General features: G+C 36.2%; 1 protein-coding gene across 5 annotated transcripts in view; it reads right to left on the reverse strand.

Annotated features, from left to right (window-relative positions):
- Positions 1–23,914, reverse strand: part of B3GALT1 (beta-1,3-galactosyltransferase 1) — a 220,459-nt gene that overhangs the window by 44,166 nt on the left and 152,379 nt on the right. For 4 of the 5 annotated variants that reach the window (XM_049797940.1, XM_049797954.1, XM_049797931.1 and 1 more), the window contains one exon: positions 19,214–19,318. The exons of the other annotated variant lie outside the window; for it this stretch is intronic. The gene's annotated coding sequence lies outside the window, so the exon portion shown is untranslated. The remainder of the gene's footprint in view (positions 1–19,213; positions 19,319–23,914) is intronic. 5 annotated transcript variants of the gene reach the window in all.

Here is a 23,914-nt window from a genome sequence, read left to right on the forward strand (position 1 = left end):
AGGAAATGACAGTGCCCAGAGGGACTGGTACCCAGTAAGGGTTGGAGATTCAATGCATCTATCACTTGTGTAACTTAGATTTTATTAAAATCAACAGCCATTTTACCACTCATATCCACTACACTGATATCCACTGTGCTGTAAAAGTACTCAGACAAGTACAGAGCACTTGCAAATCTCACCATAAATTGCACGTTTCTGTGAGCTTGTTGGGGTACGCAGTTTCTTCAAAATTTCAGTCATTCATAGCAAACCAAAGCATGTTATCAAGCTTGTTGTCAAATGAGTATGCAGTGATGCACAAAGTATGTATTTTAGATCCTGGATTGTTAGGAGATTATGTAGGCTTACATGGACTAATATGAAAGTAAGCTCTTTCGCATCTGTTCAAAAACTAATGTAATTTTAAAGTGACACTTCAGTATTCTTTTATGTTTTTTGCCTAAGAACATGATAGCAGAGCCTTTCCTACTCTGGCAGGTATTTATAATGCATTGTTTAGATGACTGCAGCCACTAACTACTGGAAAATCTGAAAAGAGATGTGTAAAAGAAATTAGGGTGTTCAGCTACAGTATAAAAGCAGCACAGGTTAGAATATTCTAAGTGTTAAATAAAAGGAAATAGAAGTTTAAAATTTCACGTGCCATTTTCCCCGAAAATGTCGCACTATAGACATAAATTGAAAAGACATAAAAAGATCAGAAGTCCAGCAACAAAGCCAAGAAAGAAGAGTCCTAAATGTTTAGATCCTGTAAGAGGAAAGTTGATTTTTATGTTGCAGACTATGTCAAAATATATTTTAAAATTCCTTGATAAATTCTCCTTTTGTAAGAAGCTCAAGGGCTTCTTCAGACTTAGCTTTAGCTGCAGTCCTAACGTTGACAAACAAGTAGATTCAGTAAAGGAATTTAGGCAGCTACAAATAAAGAATGTCTCAGTCTATTGCTGTGTGGTCTGGCACCCCAAATCACCATCACCCCAGGCACATGCACTGAATTCAGTGCTTCCCAGTGGTGGTCAGGGGCCTGTCTCAAACTGGTCAAGCAGGAGACACTCACAACAGGAAAGCTGCAGATCTCATATCTGTTCTATGCTTGAGCCCTTCCAACTTAAGTTACTCATCTGATCCTTGCTATGCTGAATACAAAAGAAAGAAATGGTCCTGAAAGTAAAATTTAGAGCTCCCCATTCTTAGATGAGAGAGCTATTAGGCTGCAAAACTCCTCCTTGCCTTTTTCCAGATCCATAAATCTCTCTGGAGAGTGCAAGTGCTTTAACTGTCCAGATGGAGCTTAGTGCACCATGACCATGGGATATTGGGTACGGGTCTGGGTTTAGGGTCCCTCCAACACATTTCACTATGGAAAATCACACTTCTGGACTTAATTCCCAGGCTGGTGGGCTGGAGAGAGCCATGGGGCCAGGGCAGTACACGGATCAGGGAGGTCAGGAGGGCAGGCGCAGCAGCATGTGTGCCTGACAGATGCTGGCCGCTCTGTGCCGGTGTGCGTACCCCTCTTCTGGCTTCTCTCAGGCACAGCACCTGGCCTTTCTCTCCTCTGAGGAGCGTGATCCTCACACTGCTAGTTAAGGTGAAAGACCTTAAGGCTGCGTTTGTGATGTGATGAGCAGTGAAGGTGCGGGAGTAGGAAGAGAAGAGATGAAGTTGTGAGTCCCATTAAAGGTGAGCTGTCTGCCAGCCTGGTACCAGGTTCTTGGGCTCTGGCCTCAGCATCTGAAATGCCATCCATGGCCTGTTGTTACTAGCTATTGAAGATTTTCTCTTAGTGGTTGAACCAGAACCCTGCTCGTTAGCACACACCTGTACTGTGCTTTCTCGGGGCAGACACAGCGTTATTTACAGTCCAGGTAGGTATTGCTCCAGCTAGTCTCATCAAAGCTCTTATTAAATAGTAAAATGAACCCTTGGTAACCAGAGTTGCCAATGTCTGTCAGAAATAAGGTTCACTTAAATTATTTAGAAAAAGGGAGGTAGTTGCTGCTTTAACAAATATTTTCCCCTGGTGAAACATTTCCTAGAAGTTAAAACAGGACTATATTTTAGGAGATATTAATTGTGCTGTAAGGTTTCCTGCTGATTTGGTCTACGATCTCTGCTGTTTAGCTGTTCTCTATCTACAAAACTTAGGTGGTCCTATATCATTCAATGTTTCAGTGATGCTTATGTTATTAATAATTCTCAGATGCTCTTCTGCAAAGTTGCGCAGTAGGATAAATCTTGAATGTATTACTGTACAGTTTGTCAATAGATAAAGAATTTAGGGTTTTAAAAAAAGTATTTCTCTATTAAAATGAAATTTAATCCATGCTGTGTCAGGAACACTGATTTTATGATGATGGATGCTGAATGAAAGTTTTAGAATAGGTAAAGAAGAATGTAAGTTATGGGTTATTATCAGTTTTCACTTGAGGTTTTTTTCCTCATAATTTCTGGATGGGTCTCTTTCTTTGGCAGGCTCCCAGAACAGCAAGTAACCATACTAGGCTGTCGGACATATGCTACTAAAACTGATTGTCCGTGTCCGTGTTCAGACAATTTATATATTCCCTAAAACTTATTTTAAAAGGTCTTTTTTGTTCACCTTCTATCTTGAAAGCCAGTTTCAACAAGCAGTACTGAGAGATTTTGATTTACTGTTATGAGTGATGGTTTTAAATGTGTTGGCACTTTCAAAGGAGGATGAAAAATATACTTGTGTTACCTTTTTTTTTGACCCTGCCTGGGATTTCAGGTACATAAGGCATATTGTGCTTTTGCTGTTCAAAGGCTTCTCTGACATTCCCAATGACATTTAGATATGGATTAATATTTTGTTGATTATTTTTGGGCTAAGCATTACTAAATACAAAGTTTGCGTATGTTGCAAATCTCTTAATAACAATGAATAATTCTCTGAACATCTGTAAAAAAATCTGTCATTCCATGATTTTATTACAATCAAGTAATCAGCAGTTATATACCTGACTGAGAGTATAAAATACTAAGAACCTATGAATGCTACGGCTTTGTTAGGAATAGGATTACTAAGATTTTGAGGATCCTGTCCATCAATTGTCCTACAGAAAACAGAAGAGGTGACAAATTTGGGGAATGATGAATCAGTGCTGAAATATTAGCACTAGGAAAATGCCAAACTAAGTGTACAAATATCCTGTATTCATTAAGACTAAGGATATGTGGGTATATATTAATACTAGGTATATAGAAAGATAATACCATTAACCAGTCACCATGCAATACCACCTCTCCATCCTTTTATTCAGGAAGGACCATTGTATATGTCTCCCACAGATTTAATCACTTTTATCTTGCTGAAAATACTACAATCTGAAACAGCTTTTTTTTCTTCTGAATAAATATTTCATTAAGAAGTTCTGTTTTATTTATGTATGGAACATGTATTTTTCTTAGAATGATTTGGCTTTGATTTAAAATTCTTCATATGTGATATTCTGGCTCCCAGGTTCAAAGTTGGTTCTTTTTGGTAAAAAATGAGCTTTTTATTGATCTTTAAAATTCAGTCCTCAGCATGAAAAGAGTAAATGCTCAAACTAAATATGTGGAATAACTTGAATTTTGACTTTTTTGTTAGTAGAAATATGCTAGGTTGAATTTTACTTAGGACAAGATTTTCAATTTCTCAAAAATAAACAACAGTTTCCTACACAGCTCTGTGCAAGTTCTATTTTACACTGAGCTGCTCCCAGCCATTCATAACCATTAGTGACATAGGCTTCTAGAAAATTAGAGTCTGACTTTTGGATGGCCTAATTTTGTGGTCACTATTATGAAAAACTTTAGAACAGCTTAATTGCAGAGTACCATGATTATTACTATCTTCAGTTGAGTGAATGGTGCTCCAGGCATCTAAAAATTAGAACCTCAGTTTTGCTTTTTACTATCATCAGTGGTATTCTAAAATCTGAGTTTAATCATGCAATGAGAACTCTAGTTGCTCTAAGACTGGGATGTCACAGAGGACATCTTTTTCTGGTTCAGTGATCCCAACAGATGTCCTTTACCTTTTTTTTTTCTACAAGTTGAAGTGAACTGAAAGATGCATTTGCTTTATTTCAAGCCTTAGCACTGCTTATGTTTAAGGAGTAGCATTGGTTACAGAAATATCTGCTTGTCAAATTTTACTTTGTGTATAGTTTGACTGACATGAGCTGTCTTTTCTTTCCACCCTACTACATATATATGGTTATGTCACGTGACAGAATTTCCCAGTTCCTTTTTAACTATATAGTAATTGTTTCAGATTACTGTCATAGGTGTGCTTGTGAGGTTTTTGGTGCTCTAGGGTGGGGAGTTCTCTGCAGGAAGTAAAAAATCTATTTCCATACCTTTTACCAGAGTCTTTCTATCTTTCTTGCAATTAGATGATTATTAGCTTTTGAATGCTATGGTTAGAGACAAACAGCTCTATATTTACATGAACTATCAGGCAACCATTAACTTGGAACTACTCTAATATCTAACAGACCTTTCTACTTATCGAAGATTTTCTGAGGTACTCATAATCTTCTACAAAATTGGACAGTTGGGCTACATTATGGTGATGTCCAGAAAACTCCATGTTTATCAGTTTCCGCATAGATATTTATATAAACATCTAAGACATCTCTTATCTTGGCATGCATAATTCTTCATGGTACACTCTTCAGACCAGTTTCTCATAGATGGAAAAGCACAATTCTAATGAAGCCATTTTATTCTTTGTGTTGTTAGAAACTTCCTGATGTTTTATTCTGTGAAGATTGAAGTCTGTATATAGGTATTTGCAAGGATCTGAGAAATGTTTAGCCATACATTTTGAGCAGGAGAGAATAGATGAGTAGTGTTTGGGTTTTTTATTTTTAAATTCCAGGTAAATAAACAATTGTGTTTGTAACTATAGCAACAGTAGCACTCCAGTATCTTAAGAGTGATGTCATAAAGACCATTTAAATGCTTGGACTTAATTAAGTAAATGGCTTTAAGTAAAAACCAAGAAGAGAAACAATAAAGGTAAATCAACATCTTACAGTGGATTGTAAAATGCTACAAAATTCCAGAAAGAATGTGGCCCAAACTGAAATAATTGAAGTCAGTAGAAATCTTCTGCAATCTAGTGTGGTTTGGCAGTAGGAGGAAAAAAGGAGGAAGCTGGGATACTTCTCGCTGTATATACACTGACTATGTATGCTGTCACAGAAATCAGAATTTAGAAGAATACTTTGCTCTGTTGCTTGAGGTCTCTCAATGCTTCCTTGAAAAAGCAACATGCATCCTGGATGGTCACCTACTATGGGTATGAAAGCCACACATGAAGAAAAGAAAGTGTGATGATAGTTTCATATTTCTTCTTGTACCCCAGAGTGTCCCAATATGCATTTTTGTTATGTTTATGGAGTGTCTTTTGGCTATGCAGTGTTAAAAATTGTCCATAGCCTTTTACTCCTCCTTCCTTTCTCATTTATGCACTATAAATCAGCTATGCCATTCATTCCTCTTGACAGTCTCAATTTATAGTTGATCTGGAGTTTCCCAGATGCAGCTAGTCATGGTTCTCAACTACAGCATGTGCGAGGCCAAATTGTACTTTTCATGGACTTCTTAAGGAGGTTAGACGCACCATTACTTTGTATTATGATCCATCCTGTTACATGGAGTTAAGACTGTCTTGACCAGCTACTGTGCAACCTCACTTTGCCTTTGCCATGTCTGCTAAGTCAACTAAAAGTCTCTTTCAAATACCTTCTGCATTCTTTGACAATGAAGCAAATGTTCTTGTGGTGCATTAGAGCAGATTTTTGTGTAATGAAATTTATAATCTGTGTGCATTTAAACAATCTTTATGACCTATAAGAGTAGAAAATACTATAAAATAAAAGCACATTGAATAGCCTAAACATCCAGGCACTTGCATGTGGGTACCTCTTATCGTATTGTATAATACTTTTGAACACTATGATCCTCCTGAAATATACACAGAACTCTGAAGTTCTGTGGTTTGCATTTTAATAGAATAGATGTATAATGACTGGTTCTTAGCACCTTGATTGACATAATCCTGACATGTAATGGGTGAAGTTTGATCCTTGGAACCATCTATCTGATTTGCACGACCTACTTATGCACAAATATGCAGCTAGAGGTATAATAAATGGGCTTTGTGTGACAATATAATACAGAGCTCCAGGTGGCCTCTTTAGACAAACAGAGCTTTCATATTAATACCTTGATGTTACATATGGAATGAAAAGAAAGACCTTTTCTCTAATAACATGTACAAAGACTTTCATGGATATTTTGTTATTCTAAATTGCACATGTGTGAAGTAAAATTGAAACCTAATATTGACATAGCTCTGAAGTAAATGAAAAGATGATTATTATCACCAGAAGTATTGGCTAGTGTGTGTTTAAGTAACTTGCAGATTACACTGCTCTGAACATATAATTCTAGTTGGTTTAAGTTCCTTTAGATTTACAAAGAATTTTCCCTCATCTCTTTTCCTAGTCTGTTTGTAAAAATCTAAATATATCTAAATATAAAAATTATAGCTTTGCCAATAAGCATGACTAAGCATATGTCAGAAGTTACTTGCCCTGAGGTAGAGCATATAAATTATGGTTAACCACATCAAGCTATTTTTAATCAATACTTTCATTCTGAGTCATTTTTCCATTAGTGACTTGTGTAATACTAACCCAACTTCTTGGGTTAAGGAGCTTGTGCAGACCTTAAAGTTCCAAATACCTTTCTGAACAATTAATAATCTGTGCAAAACAGGAATAGTGGCTCTTTGGAGACACTCTTTGGAGTGTCTTCTATGGAGACATGAAGTACCATTGCAAGTTTAAAATTACTAGAAAATACCTAACAAAAAAAAGAAATTATAACAAGGTAATCAGGCAGACCTTGGTGAATCCTTGTTAAAGTAGAGAATTAAAATACCTTTTGGTTTTTGTTGTTTTTTTTTTTTTTTCTTTTTTCTTTTCATTCTTGTTCCACTTGCTTTTTCTGTCTGAAACATACTGGGCAAGGTATACCGCTGGAATGCCAAGTGGAAATGAATTACAGCAGAACATGGAGGGGATAAAAAGAAAAAATCTTCCTAACAGAAATATGGTACCTTATATATGTGCAGTGTATGCTTTCTTGCGGTGACTGGCTGTTACTGGGGAAGAAAGATGAGAGATGTGTAATGCTTCCCATACCTAATCTCCCTCACAAAGGTCAGTGTCTCAGCAGCACCCTCAGCATGCTCAGTCACTATAGTGGGAAATGTTTCCCTTCCTTGCCTGTCCTGCCCTGATGGAATTTTAATTCTACAGTTGTAGCCTGTCCCTTTAAACCTAATATGTCAGATTCTGTTTTCTTCTTCAGAAATATTCAGAACTGGGATATGAGCTTAAACCATTTCCATATTTTGGCAAGAAGGGCTCATATGGTCCAACATATCTGCTTGGTAGCTTCAGTGCTTTGAATAGTGATTGCAACAACATAACTCTCATAGCAAACTGGGAATAGGCAAGGTTTGTGCTTTGAATGTTACTTAATCATTAATTAAAGGTAGCTTGAAACTGAGGGTATAATCGGTGAATGGTAGTACCCATCCTCGGCCACTGTATATATCAACTTCTTGCCTGGGTGGGAGTTTGAAGCAGGATTATGCTTTGGCTGTTCAGTGAGTTTGTCATTGTTCTGCCCTTTGGTTAGTTCATCCAGAGATGCTATATATAGGTTGTGCATTCAGAACGACACCAGATGCACAGAGCAGAAAAACAGAACTACTAAACACTTTTCTTTTACAAGACACTTTTCATTTCCCAGAGCGTTTGATGATATTCTGGGGGAGGGGATATCTTTTGGTGGTATTTCACAGAGTTTGTTGTGTAATTGGGCAGGTATTAATCCAAACTCAGTTTATTTTTATGTTTCAGGATCACTGTCTTGCACTGTCCAAAAAACTTAGGGTTCAGACTTCAGCTTTGAACTTAGATAGTAGGAGACATTCAGAACACTGTGATTAAGGTTCATTCCATACCTTTCACTAGAATTCATAAGCAATGGTTTCACCCATTTACAATGCATAGAAAATTATAGAATAAACCAGAACATACTAGTGATAGTTTAAACTGTTTTTGTGCTAGCTTTGCAGGAATAAAAATAACCATCTGCATAGAATTAAAAATATTAAATTGCACTCTTGTCTATAAAACTGAAAAGCTTGAAGGGCATGCACTTATTACTGCATTTAAAATGTGCCTTTGTTTGTCAATGTTGAATTGGTTTAAATTTCCACTCTTTTTTTTTTCTAGAATTTTTCTGTAAATAGGATTTTTGTCATGTATGGTAGGAAATAGTTGTTTTTTATGCAAAGTCCCTGTGTTTGGATTTGAGACTATTTAATGGCGGTGGTAGAAATGCTCATGCTTTGCTGAAAATTAATAGCAGAAGTAGTCCTATGCAATTTATTTCACCATAGTACTTTGTCCAAGATAAAGCTAAAGAAAAATTAGTCACGTGTCCAACTTTTCCTTCAATTACTTTTCTTCAGAGGCTTTTATCAGCTATTTCTGATGTATATTCTTCTAAGTGAAAACATTTAATAGTTCAACATATCTCAGTCTGAAAATATTCTACACGGAATGACAGATACACAAGACACCTGCAAGGAATGTCAGCTATTTTATATCTGAGCTGATGCATAGCTGATTTTAATTTTGGACCAGAATCTTTCTTTTGTGTCACTTTACTCTGGCCAAAATCACTTCTGTATGGAAATTGTTTTGCAGCTTGTGTGGAATGAGGTTGTGGTTTTCATTTGTTTCCTAATAGGATGGTCTAGCATAGTGACTGTGAAAACTGACTTTACTGGATGCCTTTTATGGTCCTTTTGTGAAGGTTAAAGAAATAAGAACAGCAAATCCTCAGGCAACTAAACATATGGTGGTTTCTAGATTGCCTGTGAGAAAGAAAGTGGGTAAGTTTGATCCTCATGATGTAGTGTCTGTTCTGTGAGCAAATACAAAACCCTCATTCACAGATGTTTGTTTGGACACTTTCCCCAAAAGCTGTTTTCATATATGAAAACCCCCAAAGTCTGAATGTATTTTGTAGCTTGGCAACCAGAAAACATGCAGACACTGTCAGAGAAATGCTGATCCCACATTTCATTAACCTGTGTGTCCTCTTTAATGTAGAGGACACAGTTATGCTATGTAGTATCTTTTATAGAGATATAAGGGTGCCCGTTATTACAATGTAGAAAGAAGAAATGGAAGATTCAGCAGGACAGGAACATTTCTATATTATAGCCAAAACAATAAAATCTGGCTTACAATTACTGCTTTCCAGCAGTGGTAATTCCAGCAAAGACATAAAAGTACTGTTGAGCAGCTTCTACATGAATAGAAAGGAATAATCACTGGTTGATATGTTACTAGGATTTTTTTTTTATTATTTCATCTGCTTCCTTAAGTTTGGTCTAAATGTGGAACTTTTTGAAAGCCACATATAAATGGTGTATACACTAATCCTTTTATTCATTAATAGGATTAATGAGTGTACCTCCTGTATAGAGCTTTGAAAACGTACCCTCTAGGTCCCAACCTTCCGCCTTTTTTTTTCTTTTTTTTTTTTTTTTTGGTGAATTGATTGTCAAGATAATCCACACATATGCAAGAACTTTCTAACATACAAATTATATATCTCTTCGTGGGTCTGAATTTTGGTCTGTGTTTATCACTAGTAAGCATTGTTACTAAACCTAGGGGCATTCTAGCAAAACAGTGAAAGTGAGTAATATGTTATACTGATGCTTTTAATGGTTATCAGTTCTGTTTAGGCAAGACATCTTAGATGAAAGAATTAAAGTTATTAAAAAAAAATATCATAAATTCATTCATCTGTAATTTCAAAAACAAATAGACAAATTAATGCATTATAAAGTTCAAAGAAACTGAAATACTTGTGCATTATTAAAGATGCAAGCAACTTTTGTAGCTCATGATGCCCTGGCTGCTGTTTTTTCCTAAGCTGAGTAGACACTGATCTGAAAGACAGACATCATGGGTCTCAGTTTAAAGATCCAAAGTTGTCTTGTAGGCAGGTACGTTTTCAGAAATATTACTGGTGTTCCTATAGAACTGAAGTTTTACAAAGGCAGGTTTTTCTGTCTATTTGAACACAAAAATCTGCTAGAATTGCTTCTTAACAAAACTCAAGAGCTCTCTTATCAATTAAAAAGAAACAAGACACTTCCTAGTATTATCATATGCTTTTCTTGTTGATATGTATTTGAAGCCACTTCATCATCTTCAGAGGCAAGGTGCTTATGTCTGCCATTCTGTGACTGAAAGCAGTTTTCAAGCTGGGATGTAGCTTAATTGGTGAGTTTGAGTTGTTTTGTTGTTTTTTTTTTAATTTCTTTTTCCCCAGAATGACTTTTGAGTCTTATCCATATCCCTTTGCTATGATCAGTGAACAAAAAAAAAAGAGAAAGACAGTAAATGAAGTTCTTAGCTGATATGTGGTCTAGTAAGAAATTGTAATAGCAGTATTATATATAGTGAGACCAAAAGCATACTGCTTTTGAACTCAGGAGCACCTTTTTTTTCTTTGGTACAAGAGATTCTGTTTTCGAATCTGATATCCTATCTATTGATCAGACATTACAACCTTAATTTGGCACAACTGAACCCCTTCTTAAATGTCTTTTATAAAAAAATTCTGAAGAGGAAGGACCTAAAGATGATTCAAGCCTCATCATGAGATAACTTTGGTTCATCCCTATTTTGTAAAAAAAACCCACTTGACTGATTTTTGTCATTCTAAAAGCAATTATAAGCAAAACTTCTGCTAAATACCCGTTGGAGAATGAATTTAATGATTCTTTCTCATCCATATGCTGGAGGAAAGGGTTTTGTTTCAAATATTTTTGTTACACAATTTTTGATTTTGTAAACAGACTTTTTTCCTACACAGAATTTAGTAAATTCAAATTCATCTGCATGATCATGTTAGAATTGTATTCAAGGTGGAAATGGAAATTTAAACTGCCTAAATATTGTTCTTCCCAAGATTTCCTTCAGGCTTTTCCACCCTTGGGTACTAAAATGTGTAGACATCTAGCTTGTTTTATATTGCTTAAAGCTGGAGCTGCTGCAAACTTTTTTCATCAAGAGCACAATGCTATAAGCTCTTCTTTATGAAAACTCATCAAATTCCTTGGGCTCTGGGTATACAAACATGTACAATGCTTAGTCCTGGCCCTTTGTTCAGACTAGTGTTAGAAAGACGGTTAGAAGTTGTATCCCACAAAAGACTTTTCTTGTTTTGTTTTGTGTCTTCTAGCTGTGACAAGTATATTTGTATGCTTTAGCTTTCTATTTCTAAAACAAAAACCAGTGTAATCAATGCTCTTCAACAGAGTTATCCAGATGGAGAAGGTAGGAAACCAGATGTTTTTGAAGATACGAGATGGAATTTGGGGTGCTGTGTTTTAGTCCGTAGACTCTGGAATATATGCTTAAATATGACTAAGGGTAAGATTCCAAAACAATCTATTTTTGGGCGACAAGTGTAATGCTATACTAGCCCTGTCTTGCAGCGCCCTGGGTAACTTGTCTGGGTACAAGTCAAAAATACTTCTTACAGAAGTCTCTGATGAAGAAGCTAGAGTTTTCAAGTGGAGATCTAAAGCCTGGAAGCTTACCAACTTTTGCCTTGTTAAGAAGAATATATTAATTAATTACAAGATTAGTCCCATTAAAATCAGTGACAAAACTCATTCTGCTCACTGTGATATTCAGCACAATATGGAAATTAAAGGTTAAAATTTGTTATTGGCTGCTACTTTTTAAAGTACGTGGTGGAAAAATGAGTTATTCGCCTATGACTACAAGTTCTTGGTTAAGATAATGATTATTCAGTAGCTGAAAATTTTTAGAATTTACTACTAATTGGGAAGTTAGATAATGACAAGATGACTAGAGGTTAAGCAACAGGATTTGGAAAGATTTATGGGCATATAAAAAATGGAGTTTAGAATGTCATGTTAAGGCAAATGGTGAGGATATGAGACTATCAGTGTGTGTGTATTAGTAGCAGAAAAATCATGGCAGTGAGAGAAACATCACTGGTATGTTGAATCTCCAGCATTAAAAATGTTCATACTTGTTTTGGTGTTTATGAATGGTCAAACTGTTACCATGTGATGAGGGAAGGCAGCACTTTTTGTGTACAATGATGCCTCATAATATCATTGCTACCCAAATTAAATTAATGTTATAGGAACCCCTGCAGTGCTTTCAGTGCAGAAGAACAACTAAGAGCCTGCTGAAGCAGAGAGTATGTTTTCATATCTCTCTGATGACCAGCCCTCTGGTCTCAGGTAAGAGGAGGTTGAGAGAATGGTTTTTTGGTCCATAATAATATCTGAGTAGCAGTGTCCATGTAGCTTTTAAATCAGCTATGATTACTAACTAAAAAAAAGTTATATGCAGGCTGTGTGCTCTTTATAGGTAGCAGAAAGATGCATTTCCCAAATTGTTTTTGAAGGAGGGGCAAATGTTATTTTTGGTTGATAAATGGGATTAGTGTTCTTTGAGAGACAGTGGTATCAGGTAAAATCTACATCTGCTTTGCTGTAATAGTAATATAATTTCAAAATGTAACTTTCCTTTCTCTTACTTCTTTCCCCCGATATTCTATACTGATATTGTGCCAGATGTGTTATCCAGTCAGCTTGTCTGCTTTGCCTCTCAAGAAGTCATGGGTATATAATATTTTACATAGGGGAGATTGTTTTTACTAGCATATTTTACTCTTCAAAGATTTAAATTCCTTTTGTGAAGAGCTTTTTACTCCTGGAGGAGAATAAATTGACAGAAGCATAAAACATTTGCTACCTCTTTCTCAACCTCTTTTTGCTTCAGTATTTTAATCATTCATCAAATGATTCTTCTCTGCAAAATTATGTCATTATAGAAGACAGTCAGGCCATCTGCAAGTTACATTCCGGAGTTCTTATATTGACTTAATGAAAATTCCAGTACTAGACATATCTGTTACCTTTTTTTTAATTTTGCAATCAATAATCTATTATTGATCTTTCCCTGAGCTTAACTCTTGGTGTATGAGCAAAGTCTAAGATTACATCTCTAATGCATTTCTAACAGAAAAATGGTTTTCAGTCTACCTGAAATATTTGTTATTCACTAATATGGCAGTTATTGCTAACTGAATAAGTTCAAGAACAGAATATATTTGTTTTTGCATGTATTTTCCTGATGTACTAGAACAGGCTTTTAGACAGAAAATTAGTATGACCTTATGTTAATAAAGTTAGTGAATCAAAAAAAATTTTGCAAAATACTTTATTTCACAGATGTGTATTTTCAGAGAGAAGGCAAGTACAAAACCCCCACAACTTCATATGGAAGTCAGTGAGAGTTCTGACCTACTTAGGCTTATGCAATTTTAACCATTGTATTTCTGTGTCAAACAATGTAATTTTTTTTTTTTTATTTGGGTTTGGTCTGCTTACGAAACACTGTTCAAGAGGATTTTTATCGTATATGTGAATCTAAACCAATCTTGTTTTATCAGTGCAGTGGATTAACTTACGTCTCTTAGGACAGGATTTAAAGTAAGAGTCATCTGCTTCTGTGCATGTCTTTTGTTAGTAACAGCTAAAATAAGCACGACTAATACTCCTGGCTACAGAACTGAATTTCAAACCTTTAAAACAAAGACTAATTAGATGACATGGTCTGTAGGAATCAAATAGAAGCAGAAGTGTAAATGAAATACTGATAAAAGTAGACAATGCACTCTAGACCTCTTCCATTCATGGTACTTTTTCTCTACACAAACTTGCCAGTTAAACACAAGTATTTTGTGACCTTGTAAAAGCCTGACATTTGTATTCTTTTTGTTCTAGCTCTTAGTAAATGCATTCAGTTTTCTGTTAATAACTGAAGAAAAAGAGGTGCAAAGAGGACAATAGAGGGATACATTGCTATTTTGCTACTAATTAAAATAACTGGGTATTTTGTGTGCATTGTGGGTTAACCCCAGTAGGCTGCTATTCATCCATTTCCAGAAAAGTAGGGCATCATTGTGCGTAACAGTTACTTGGGAAGACAAATGCCATAACTCTGAACATCCCCCCCTTCTTTTTTCTTTCCCCCCAGCTTTGTGGCTGAGCATGACGTAATATGGTATGGGATATCCCTCTGGTCATTTGGGGTCAGCTGTCTTGGCTGTGTCCCCTCCCAACTTCTCGTGCACCACCAGCCTCCTTGCTGGTGGAGCAGCATGAGAAACAGAGAATGCCTTGATGCTGAGCAAGCACTGTTCAGCAATAGCTCAAACATTGGTGTGTTATCAACACTGTTCTGGTCACAAGTCCAAACATGGCACCATACGAACTGCTATGAAGAAAACTAGCTCTATCCCAGCCAAAACCTGTACAGTGTCTGAAAGGAAGTGATACAGTGAACAGGCAAAGGATTAATGTGAGAAATAGAAAATAGGTGGAGGCAATAGCCTGACCAGAAGAGATCAAAAGTTCCTGTGTGAGCTACCAAGCAGTTGTGACCTGCCTATAAATGCTTTGGCACTTGCTTTATCAAGTAATAGACTGGCCACTAGCATGGTGTGTTTTGGCATACCTTCAGTGGTTATCATGGACAAATATGCAACCTTGATGTTATTGAGGACTGGGCCTATGTATAGTTCTGTGTCACATTTCTTCTGCAGTTCTCCTGTAGTGCATAAAAGAACTACACTCGGTGCCCCTTCTTGTATGTATGTATGTCAGTGTCCTTAAACTTGTATAAATAAAACAAGCAAATGCTATTTTTTTCTATGAGATATGATGCTTGATTCACCTCTTTGCTTTGCAACATAGATACCACCATTATGTTGAGCTGAACATCAGTGCAGTTTGTTCTTGTCTGCCTATCAAGATGACGAGCAATTTCATGCCAAGCCTGGGGTCCTCTACAGAGGACTAAACGCAGCATTATACATACATAATTAACTGTAATTTTAGTATAGCTTATCAGGTCACCATCATGACAACTCTTTTGGGATTATTCTTTAATACATTGAATATTGTAGATTATTCAGTAGCAGAGAGAACCAGGCACAACTTTTGCCATGCTCATGGCGTCAGGACTGCTGTTCATAACTTTATTTGACAAGGTAAGAAATGTTGCACTGGTAATGCTAAACTTCATGATGCAGCACGTGGGAGGGTAGAAAAGAAAAAGGCATACCCCTCCAACAGTTGATAAATCCTATTTAATATTTCCAATTTATTTCCCCCTTTCAAAAGGCTGTGTGAACACATTGTCAAAATTTTCCTTTTTTTCTTTAAATGAATGCAGATAGTTATTTTGTTGTATCTTTTGCCTTGAGGATTGTCTGCCTTTTTTTTTTTTTTCTTTTTTTTGCCAGGTTCGTCCAGTTACCATTCGCACAACTTGCTTTATGTCATCTGTGCTCTTTCTCACCTCCAAGATCCTATTCAGTTTGAGTTTGTGCAGGGAATTTTGCTTTCAGTAATACAAGCTAAGGTTGTTCCAGTGTGTTTCCTTCTTCCGCCCCCTTTCTCCCCCTCCAAAGTTTGTATGTTTTTGAAGTCAGCCTTCTGGAAGGACATGAAACACTACAGGCAATCATAATTTTGTGATGAAGTTATTTGTCAGTGAATTAAAATTCAGAAGTGAACTTTTCAGTTAATTAAATATGAAAAATTACCAAAAAGTGCAACAGGCCCTGTTAGTTTGATATTAAATCCCATTTATTTGAGACTGCACTTTCAGCTTTCAGTATTATGCAGATTTTCTGCATTAACAATAAAGTCTAAAAGCCGAGAATGAATGAAAGGCATGTTCTGATCAGTTAACCATGGAAAGCTAAAATCCTGTAGTTTAGCACTTGTCTACAAACCAGAAGTCATTGACTAAATTTTCAGGTTATGGTCTCGTGGTCTCAAGTAGCTGGAAATGGAATAATTGCTGCTGTAAGTATTTAAATGCATTCCCTGTGATCTAATTGCTTTTGCTTTAAATGATTATGCCCATTCCTCATTTAGCATGCCCATTGCATCCACTTAGACTTACATGATTCATTTTGTCCTCACTTTAGCATAGATTAAAATGTTGTTGCATTCTGAAACAGGAAGTTAGGACTAAGAATGTGTAATTTATTTGAAACTCAAGTAAATGCTGTTTAGGTTAATGTCCAGCTGATTTGAAACAACTCTCTGAAGGCACAGACTAGGACTGGTCTAAGCTACAAGTGCTGCCTCCTGCTGCTGTTGTGCGTTCCTTACATTTGTGCAAATATTCTGCACTTCAGGGTAGCAGTATATAGCAAATAGAGAGCATGTGCACTGGGCTGTGTATTTCACCCTAGACTGTGCTTTTTTGCACACTGATACATATCCAGTTGCTTTGGTTTATTTTCTTCACAGAAAATGTGTACACCACGACTGAAAGGATACAGAATAGTCCCTTTTAAGGTGAAAGGTGAGGGAAAGGAATAATGCTTAATGGCTGCTACTGGCTGGCAAAATGTTGTATGTAAATTAATGCATTTTGACTTTTTGTGTAGACAGATGGTAGGTTAAGGCAAACCTAAAGATATTTCCTCCCATGATGATTTTGTAAAGAGGCATAGCAGATTGCCAGTTTGTACACTGTTCTAATGGGACAATTTTTTTGACTGCTGGGTTGTTGCGTGGTGCTAGAACTATGTGAATTTTGGCTCAGTGCTGTATCCTGGTGAATCAATGTTTGCAAGTATCTGCAATCATACAGATAGGATTCCTGAGTGACTCTGCCTGTGAAGGATAATAATTTCTGGCATCTTAATCTCCCTTCTCTTAGTGCAAATGTCTAAAAATAAAGGCCATGGTTGTATTTAATTTTGTGAAATCCAGCATGCAACTTTTAACTTGACTGAGGTCTGAGGCTCCATCCAGCCACCTCCTCCCCCCAGCTCCCAAGGAAGATGACTTTCCCCACTTGGTTCTATTTCAGTCCCTCTAATGGTGCCCTCTGAGTGGCTGAAGTGCCTTCTGTTTTGTCCTTTGCCAGCCTCCTTTTGCCAATATATAAACAGGTTGCTATTTTGTCTAAAAAACAGCTTGATATGCAGTTCTGCAGTGAGTCTGGGAAATAGTACTGTCCAAAGACAGCAGGTGAGGTACTCTTTCAAACTGAGAAGCCCTAACACCCACCTTGACAAGACTGACTCAGCATATTAATTTGAATTTCAACCTCACTGCTGACCCACATGTTGTGCCAGCTTTTGGGTTTGGAATTTAGCCTTGGATCATGCTTGTTTCTGAGGTTATATTTATAATCAGAGCAGGAGAATAAAGTTTTTTTTTTTTTTAAAAAACTTATATCAAATTTCTGGGAAGGAATGGATTATTTTACTAAGCACTCACCAAGCCTCTGGTTTTTGATTATGAGTAAGAAAGCAATATGAACAGCAGCTGACCTGCTGATCTCTGCCTTCACTTAAAAGTCAGAGCTGAGCCATTCAGAGGACTGATAGAGCCTGTACAGTTCTTCTCACATTCACAGTTAATATTGATACTCTGTAGGCCAGAAAATATTACTAGAGAAAGAATGCATCAAGGCTGATTCTGCTTTGAATGGAGTTAGTGGAAGTTAAACCATTGCTTGTAAAAGGAGGAAGACTAGACTGAAAAAAATTTATAATTCAAGTGTGTTTAATGGTTGTGTATCCGTATGATAAAGATTTACTCACACTATTTTGAGTACATTTAAAACAGACAGTCTCTTTTATTTTCTAGGGCATTGTCTTGTTTTTAGTCTCTCCATAATTAGTTTCTATTTATAGAGCAGATCAAGAGAAGTAGCTTGCAGATGTCAAGAAGATGCATGTTTTCTCACATATAAGTGTTTTCTTGCTTTAACTTTATGCAAATACTTTGTTATTAATGCTTTTTAAAAGACCAGAGGAAGTATATAGACCTTAAATTTTTTTCTGTATGATTAATACCAGCAATTTGTTTTTTGTTGTCATTTGTAAGTACTTCAAACTCTGCCATAGAAAGGAAAAATTGTCTATATGTATTTAAATGTACACATAAAGATAAAAAGAATTGTAATCCTCTTTTTTTTTTTTTTTAGTCACCTACATCACTGTAATGGATCTCTAACATGAACGTTCTATTTTACAAAGTGTTATTACCAGCACTGGTTTCCATTTTTCATCTTGGAAAAACATGTAATTTCCAACTTAAGTTCTCACTACATATTTTTAAATACCCTTATATTATAAACACTCCTTTTATTTCTCAAGACGTCAGGTAATTTACAGCTTTTGACTCAGTAAAATTCTTACAGGCAGTTATGCTACTGAAATTTTGGTAAAATAACATGTGGGATAAAAAAAAAAAAGAAATGGTGAGTAGAGTTACTATCACCCTATTCACAGTTGTGTGTTTAAATGCATGTTCCTGTGAACTGCATGCTGGTATTCTTGTATGTTGTATTCTGTATAAATTCAATATCGGTCAAAGCCCTTTGTAGCTGCAAATAAGATGTAACTATTCCCTTTTAATATAATGTTAATAATGAAGTAGTAAATGCATAAAATAAAGTATTTAGGGCATGTAGGTATTCTAGATACTGTGTTAGTATAGAAAAGTAAGACACCATGAGTACTGAGAAACTTACATTTAAAGCGTGAGCCCTTATATAGAGCAACAGCAACTCCCTCCTTCTTGACCTTCAAATGACCTCCCTTATCACACTGCCTTAAAGATGAGATAATAATGGAAGTATCCTTTGTTTATAGTATCCCATAGAACAAATGTTTTCAGTAGTGGCTTTTGCACTGTGCAAAATTTCTAAAAATCTAATTTCAGCCTTTATATTGTATCTTCCATTTTGGATTATAAAGCGGGGAGGGCTTTCATAGGTTTTTTTTCCCTGTTAAACACATTGAGCATCAAGAGTCAAATCAAAATCTTTAATGGTTAACAGGCCAAAGAACTGTTAAAGAATAAAAAAAGTCAGTCAACACAGTTCAATAAAAGCTATACTATCCAATAAAATAATATAATATTGTGCATTTATACTGTTGTATTAGCTATAAAAATCTAAGCCAGTTTATAATATCATACAGTTATGTAGGTACTTACCACTTTAAAAGCAGCATCAAGTGGAATTGGTGGAAAGTCCCCAAAGGATAATCGGTAATTGATTAAAATGAGGAGCCTTTATGGTATTATTTTGAAGTGCACAATCTGAAATTAGAGGAAATTTACTGACAGTTGTATATTTTGTTGAAAGAAGGATTGCTCAGACATATTAACAACAAAATCAATGTCTGTTGCCTTCTACAGAGTACAAGGAGAGTGATTTATTTTGAAAATATCTTTCAGCTGGGTAACTAGGTAACTTACACTGTGCTACACGAAAGAGTTTGGATTCCATTTTGTGAAGCAGGATTCCAGTGCAATGAGTGAAGGAAACAGATGGAGTAAGAGGAGGACAGATGGGTACCAAAAAATTACAGCCACCGTTTTCAGTACCTGTGTGTTAACTGCCATAAATCAATATATGTTCATTTAATGAAACAGGAAAATCATAGATTATGAAGCCAAAGCATTACAGGGCCCAAAACCACTCCATGTTGAAAGCATATATTTGTAGTGGTTAATGAGAGTTCTAATGGGCTATATCTGGGAGTAAAATTTTCTGCGGGCAAGAACCTCGCCCCCAGTCATTCTGTTAGGGAGAATTAAATATATCTCCTATACGGTGGGGGGGAAGGTTAATTGGTTATCCTGCCATAATGGACAGCTGTAAAGCTTTCCTTGTAGACCAGAGTGGGGCAGTGATGCAGTGAGTGCTAGGGGGCTGCTCCACCAAGAAGGCTTCAAGCAGCCTGGGAAGGAGCGGAACCTGGAGAGCCCAAAATAAAGGCTGAGAGTACAGGAGGGCACTTTCTCTCCTGCAGTATCCTTGAATTGCAAGACGTGAATGGTGGATTAGAAAATTAAAACACATTTACTACATATATACCAGCAATCCTTATCTACTGCATGGCACAGCTGCTCTGTCACATACTTGACCTTGACTTAATTTGATCATTGCTGTGGTTAAATCAGAAGTTCAGCTGTGAGCCAAATAATTTCTTAACACTCCTCACCCCACCAGTAACTGCCAGCTTGTTGCTGATACTGTTGAATTTTTATATGAACACCTGTCCATTAGAAACTGGATGGCGCCCATCCAGACAAATTACATTTATTTTAGAATGTCTTGCAGTTAGTGGATTTTCAAAATTATAGAATACAAATAGAAATCACCCTTGTATTAAAATATTTGAGAAATGAAGCAATATAGGTCAGAATATGTAAGTGCTCTTATTGTTGAATTTATATCAGGAAGTTTTCTTGCGTAGAGGCACTGCATGAATAGCCACTATATTTTGGTGCAGCAAAGGCAAAAGTATGAAAAAGTCTGTAACTCAAGTATCTTGGAATTGGCTTTCTGTCAGATTTTATCCCAGTTCCTTTTAAATTTTCCTATGAATAGTTTGAATTAAAAATTCACGATTTTATTGAATTTTTCAAAGTAATTTTCTAATTAAAAATATTCATTTTAGTGGTTAGGCTCACTACTTTTGTAATAAAGCATAAATCAAATAAGGTGTTTTGTCTTCATATGAAGAAAGATTGGTTAGACTTTTTACCTCAATCTATTAAATGCAATTTAGAGCTCAGTGTGCCAAAATCTGAATTTTTTAACTTTGTTAGCTGATTGTAGATTACCTTCCCTATGTTATCTCATTCAAGGTAAGCATTGCAGTACTGGCTATCATGAGTGCTAGAGGCTGGGTCACAGTCTTCAGCCATAAACAAGTTCCGTTCAAAACTCATGATCTTCTCCCACCTTTAAACAAACCTCTGTTGGATTGGGATATAGCCTATGAATCAGGCAAATAGTTCAGAAGGGGTGTGGTGGGATAAATAGGAAGGAAGATGGTTTGGCTTGGTTTCATAACTGAAGTGGAAAAGAAATCATTGTTGAGTTTCCTTCAATTAGAAAGCATAAGCGATTTGAATCTGGTTTCAGAATGGGTCTATTTATGCAGATGCAAATATACTACTTTTTTTTTTTTAAATAAAATTTTTAAGTTGCAGAAACCATTAATACAATTGCCATTATTTTTTCTTCACTGGGCCTTCTTACAAAATTCGATATCTTCATAGTCATTGAGCTTCTTCCCCTCCCCCACTAATTTTTCTTTTTCTAGTCTGAGTTTGGAATAAAATAGACAAGAAATAATATTTTCTTTAAGCAGGTAGGAGATAAACTATGCTGCTTTCTTAAGCCATCTATCTGAAAGAGTTTAAAATCTTAACCAGGGTCAAAACAATGAGGAACTCCATCAAATTTTGTAGTTTAAAGATGGAAAGGAATTATAACTTAATCATTTTGAAAGCATAGAATTGCTGTGGAAATTAAAATTAGACTGGAATTTACTATTTACTACTACAATTCTTTTGAAAACAAAGCTTGCAACACACAAAGTAGGCTCTCTTAAATCCTTATTAAAAGTAATCACCCCTAATTAGTCTGCCCTAAGAGATAACCCTTCAGCCCATTGAAATCTGGCAGCATGTAGTGTCGGGAACATCTTGATACTAGTATTAAAAAGCAGTATAATTATTCTGATCTATCTAAGGTAGATTTGAAGAGAAGATGGTCCAAGGAAAGAGAAAAGGCCATGCTGCTGTCAATAGTTACTAGCAGTAAGTCTAAGTGATGTGCAACTTTGTATATTTGATTTGTATTCAGCCCAGACTGAGATTGCCCTTTCTCAAATTGCTTGATCACTTTTAATTCCCTAGAGGAGTGCTTTTAGGAAAGAGAGCAATGTTGTACAAGGCTCTTGCTGATCACTAAATTTGGGGCTTCTTGCCCCAATGTGGAGAGAGAAAGAACATGTGTGCACTGCAGAGAAGAGGGCTCTTTGTTAAACATCTCCTGGCAGTCCTCAGCTATTACACACTGAAGACTGTTACCCAAGTGCTAAGGCTAATCTTAAATTGCAGCAAAGAGGTAATCTCTCCAAAGTGGTCAAAACTCAAGTGCTTGGTCTTGTTTCTACCCACTGCAAAAGATGGTATACTAGTTTAAATGCTTCCTTGAACTATCTTCCCTGTGGTTTTGGTTGACTGTTCTGCCTGGGGAAAGAGTCCCTACATGTTCGCTTATTAAGGTAATATAAGATGACTGTGAAACAGCTGTGGGGCATACATGTCAAAAGAAAGGTCACAATCTTCTGTACAGGAACAAATAGGAATAAATGCCCAGCATATTTGCTGCTTTTGGAGCCTCTGTTGAGAGTTGAGTATCCAGCAAGATTCCCATATAGGAGATTACTCTTACCAAGGAATTGTTTCTGTATTTTTGTCAGCCAATCATTTGCAAATGACTTGAGCTTCACTATCTAAGCTGCAAGCTGAAACAAGTGTATTCTGTTCTCCATGTATATGCAATATGTATGAATTAGTCTAACAGATTAGTTCAGTTACTAAGATCAACCAAACAGCAGATTCCATTCTGTATATGAAATTAGAATCTTAAATTTAAGCTGTAGGTTTCATTATTTCAGGCAATGAAAAACTTTTCAATTAGTTACTTCAGTCTAGTTTCACTTCAACATTGTAGATTACTACAAATGAGAGAGTGGACTATGAAGACAATAGTATAACCTGTATAACTGGTAAAAGAATATGCCAGGAAGAGTTTGGGTGGCTTGGAAGTTCAGAATCCCCACTTCAACTTTATGTGCCTCAATCCAGGTGTGTCTGGCTACAGGGAGAGCACTGTGTGTGTTTCAGCCGTACTCCCCACCAGAACCATGTTAGCCAGCAGTCAGAAAGCCCTAAAACTTTTACTGGTGAAAGTAATTACAGAATACTAGGTATTGTAGTACAAAAAAAATGTTGTTATTTTTCTTTCCAGCACTGATGAATTGAATGGTCTGTAAATAACGCTTTCTTTTCACCTCACGTGTGTCCTTGCACAAAAACGCTGCCACTGAATTGTTCTGAGTATGTCTTTGCTTAATTTCAAACCTCAAATTGTGATTAGTAAGAACCCTGGTCTCTGCTTTGCTTTTTCACTGTTAAGTAGTAGATTAAAAAATGAAACTTACAGCTCTGTGTAACTGGTAGTGGTTAACAACATTTCTGCTTGTATCTTTGGAGTTTCTCACCTACTATTCTTAGTTACTTATTCCAAAATCTTTTAAAAAAATAAAAAAGGCCCTGGGCAATCACTTTTTCTACTGACACTGATTGTTCACATTGAAATTGCAATGTCTTCTTTGTGATGGGGAAGAAGGAAGTATAAAGGCTTGAGGCAGGTTTTAAAATTTTTAAGCCATGACTAAAGCCAGTTTAGATGAGTTGGCAAGGGCTTGAGCAAATGTAAGGACAAACTGAGAGGAGGTGGTTAGGACCATACAAAGAAAAATAAACAGACAAACAAGAAAAATATAGCAAGGAATATGATGAATAAAAGAGTGAATGAAGGTATGAAGGAACTTAAAGATTGAAGAAATAAAACTTCTAGGATAGCAAAAAACCAGAGGCGCACATAGCGAGAAAACAGAGAAAGTGCAAGTGTAAAAGGATTAGGACTAAGAAAGAGAAAGGTTTTCTGAAGATAACACATATCAGTTAATCTGTCTGACTTCTTTTGTTCCAGATTGATTCCATGATCCCCCCCACACCTCATATATCCTGTTGACTTGTAGGCTTCTTTTCCCAAGCAAACCAGCTAGATGCCTTCAGGAGAAATTGTGGTAAAATCAATAAGAT

This window comes from Accipiter gentilis, chromosome 1 (genome assembly GCF_929443795.1).
Source record: "Accipiter gentilis chromosome 1, bAccGen1.1, whole genome shotgun sequence".
Taxonomy (NCBI): domain Eukaryota; kingdom Metazoa; phylum Chordata; class Aves; order Accipitriformes; family Accipitridae; genus Astur; species Astur gentilis.